This window comes from Protopterus annectens, chromosome 13.part0 (assembly GCF_019279795.1).
Source record: "Protopterus annectens isolate FY-2018-M chromosome 13.part0, PAN1.0, whole genome shotgun sequence".
In the NCBI taxonomy this organism is placed as follows: domain Eukaryota; kingdom Metazoa; phylum Chordata; order Ceratodontiformes; family Protopteridae; genus Protopterus; species Protopterus annectens.
The window spans coordinates 604163036-604167306 of NC_056747.1; positions in this window are offsets into that span (position 1 = coordinate 604163036).

Sequence of the window (4271 nt, forward strand, 5' to 3'; positions counted from 1 at the left end):
CAGTCACAGGGATTTCAGTCTGTCCACGTAGGTCACGGTATTTTCTTGGTGAGAAACATCTGTGGTCTCTCCAGCTGCTGCAGGTGTCTGGTGAGGTACATGCAAAAGGGAGCATTGTACTCTCTTAATGGTCTGATGAGGGACAAGTACAATGGAATGAGAAGCACTACATAGAAGGCTTTCCTTACCACCATGGAAACTTGATGGTTGAAGTTCAGATTGCTATCAACCTGTGTTCCTAGATCTCGCAGCACTGGGTTTGAACTTAGGGAGGTGCTGTCAATACTGTAATTATCAGGGAATTTCTGCTTTGCCAAAGGGGATACTAATGCACTTTTTTTGTATTTAGTTTTAGAAGGTGGATTTGGCACCAGTCATTTGTCTGTATTAGTCCCTCCTGTAATACATTAACATCATTGGGGGACTCAATGACTGCACCCAATTTGCAATCATCAGACAACTTGGTAAGCCAAAGGCCATCTACTATAGCCTGGACTTCTGAGAAATAGATTCCAAACAGTAAAGGGCCTAGCACAGATCCTTGTGGCACACTACTGGTGACATGTTTTTTGGTAGCGGTGGAGTTTGGAGTCACTAACTCTGACAATATGTGTTCTGTCAGTGAGTCAATTGGCTACCTGTCTAATAACGTAAGGATTGATCCATAGACGGGAGAGTTTCTCAATGATACCTGAGTGGGGGGTTGTGTCAAAAGCCTTGGCTAGGTCAAGATAGGTGTTATGCACTGTCTTATCTTCATCCAGGGCTTTGGTGACTTTTTCAAAGAAGTCTACTAGGTTTAATAAACATGAGCTACCCTTAACAAACCCAAACTGGTTAGGTTCTAGAGTTTAAGTATTGCCTATGTCCTTGTTGATAAGGTCCGTGATGATTCTTTCTATGGCCTTGCAGGTGAGGTTGGTTAAACTTATGGGTATATAGTTACCAGGTTGGTTGATAGCCTCCCCTTTCTGCAAGGGATTACTGTTGCTGTTCTCCACTCTGCTGAAACAAAGCCAGTTCTCAGGCTATAGTTAAAGAAAATGCCAAGTAGGTCCACTAGGTCCTGTTTAAGATTGCTTAGTAAGCACCCTGGGATGTTATCTGGTCCCACTGAGGCCATGTTTTTGGCCTTGAAGAGCACAGATATGACCTGATCTCTACAGATACTAGGCAGAGAACTGGTGTCAGGTATGCTTTGGGCTATGGCTGGTGGGGACAGGGCTGTGACGTTTGTGCCAAATCTGTCAGTAAGCAGGTTGGTAATTTCCTCCAGTATAGTATGAGTAGTGCCATCTACTACCAGTTCAACACATAGCTGTGCATTCCCTTTTAGATTTGGACAGTTAAAGAATGCCTTAAGATTATCCTTGGCTAGGACTGCTATTCTAGCTTCATTGTTCACCTTAGAGGACTTTACAAGATTTCTGATTTGATTGGTCAAGCTATGGAGGGAATTCCTCCTCTGCTGGGTCAGTTTCCTCTTGTTCGTAGACTTCACTTTCTTCCTCTTGTTATATAACCTGTTTATACTTAAGGTCTACCAGGGTGGCTTGTTTTTTCGGGGGATCTCGTTTTGATCTGGTCAGGTACAGCTAAGTCTATACAGATGTTTAAGTGCTTACACAGGACATTTGCATACACCTCTGCATATGGGTCATTGCTGTCTGTGATTGCAGGGGATATAAAACTTTTTATACCATCACTTAGTAGGCTGTAGTTTGCTTTGGAAAAGTTTTTTAGTTTTTTTGCTGCTGTGGGGTGTTAGGTCCAATAGTTACTTCAAACAAGACTGATTTATGGAATGAACTTACCAGGAAGAGAATCACATGGGGGGAGTGCAATGACCCCCCCCCCATGTTAGTGAGTACTATGTCTACAACATTTGAGCCCCTTGTGGGTGTGCAGACCACTTGTTCCAGAGCAATTGTGATGACAAAGTGTAGGAACCTCTGGACAAGCATGTTTGTGCTCATGTACATGTCCCAGTTGATGGAGGGATAACTGAAATCTCCCATGACTAAAGTGTTGGGCTGTATGGTGAGTGACACCAGTAAATCCAGGTAGGTGGTGTGCTTTTCTTGGTTCATGTTGGGGAACCTATAGCTAGCAATGATGTGGTAGGGTACTTTGCCTACAGCCAATTGGACATGGAGTAGTTCTAGAGAGTCATACTGTTTGACCAGTCTTGGGGTGTACTTGGCCATAATGAAGATGACTACACCTCTACCTTGAGTTCTTCCATGCTCATTTTGAGGTCTGAATGTGTGGAAGGCACTGTAGCCTTGCACAGCTGGGGTGCCCTCTGCAGCCTTTAACCATGTTTCAGTGACCACACAGACGTCAGCATCTTCCAAGATGATGAGTGCTTCCAGAGTGCAGCTTTTCCTTTCAGACTCCTAGCATTAAGCAGCAAAACCTTTAGTTTGTCTTGAGTGCATTTTGTTACGTCGGAAATGTTATTGTTTTGACATTGCCTAAAAAAAGGCGCTATGAGGGAGGCAAGCACTTTTGCCTGTATCTGAAAGCCTAGAAGAGACAGGTGCAGACCATCTCTGGCAAAGCAGCATGGCCTGTCAACCATGTCTTCCCAGACTAACAGATACAGATACTGGATCCTACTGGACTGACACTAGAAGCTAAGCCAATTGTTGAAGCTGATCTTTTTTTGTTTATATTGTGGCATCATCCTGGATTAAGGTCATCCTCTCAACTGTACATATTTTCACAGACTGTTCAGATTTTTGCCTCTTATTTTTGGTCTGTTTTTCATAAAATTGTGGTTTTCTGGCAAATTAGTGGCAAATCATTAAAGATTGAAGTTGGAAAATAATAACAGAGATTTGAATTTCAGACTTCATACCCTTCAGAAAATTCATGCTAATGCAAAAACTGTTATTGTATCAACCTTCTATGTTTGTAAGAGCAATATTTAAACATTGTCCTTATTTTTGGGCCCTTGTCCCACTTTTATTTATGGCTTTGTCCAGATTTTTTGCTCTAAGAGGTTGAGAAGTATGGTGAAGGTAGAATGCTGCTTAGGGCTAGGGTCATATCTGCCTGAGACACGTAATCTGAGAGTTCAGTCATGACTCTCTTCATATAGTCCAGAGAGGTATGTCTCAAGTCATTCACCTCAACATGAACCATGACAGAGTCATAACGGTACCTGTTGTTGAGTGACTTGAGTGCATGCATGATTTGTAGGATCCTGGCACGTGACAGGCAGCTGACCGTGACCTTCTCTTTGTCCAGCCTGGTGAGAGGGAAATCTTTGTGTCTCATATGGAGTCACCTATGACTAATACATTATGTTTTGAGGTGTTTTACCTTAGGAGATTATTGGCTGAGACCCTGGTGTATGTGTTATTATGTGTAGCGGTTACTATTTGCATAGCAATGTGTGCAAGTGGTTTATGTTTGGGAGGTCTCTGATCTTTTGATAGGCTTTTAGTGAGTACCTCTGCATATGTGGGTTTATGCGTTGTGTTCTTATTTTGTGTGAGAGGTGAAGTGTGTGTGTTGACAACCTGCTTGATGTCCAGTTTCTTGTCACATGTGAGAATTGACTCCAATGTCATAGTGTAATTATATCTCTCACATAGGGTATTTGTTTGTTTTGGGAGCAAGTGGTTGTCAGTATACATGAGGCAGTTCCTACATTGCCTCAGGATGCCCATGTCAATCAAGTTGGGTGGAAAAATGATAGGAAACTGCCTGTTCATTATAGCAGTTTTTAATGTATGTACTATTAGAGAAGGGAGTGGGCTAGTTAGATTATTTTTTTTTTTGCTCTAGGACTAACAAAGGGGCTTGTTCTATTGAATGCTAGGGATGATAAGTGTGGCAGCGCTTCTCAGTGCACAGCTGAGTTTCCCATAGTGCAGCAGGGAAGCTTGGAAGGGTTCCACTGACAGATGTGTAGGGAAAAATTGTGTTTCAAGGCATTTGCTGCTATACAGGGCACTGCTAACATCTGCTGTGCAGTGTGCAGTAACCCTCATATGCGAGGCTTAAATACAGGAATAAACACTTTTAAGCTAATCTACCAATAAGAAAGCACACACTGAACCTTCCTCCAGCAATCTCCAGTTCAGACAAGGCGGGATTTACACTCTTCTGTCACAAGGGTGCAGGGGAGCCCCTTCTTAATGTAATATGGCTGGTTTAGTGCTCAAGTGCAAGTTCATAAGAGAATACTAGGCTATTTGCCCTTGAAGGACCGTTTTAAGCCTAGTCAGTAACACGGGATCATAATCAAACCCTGCACC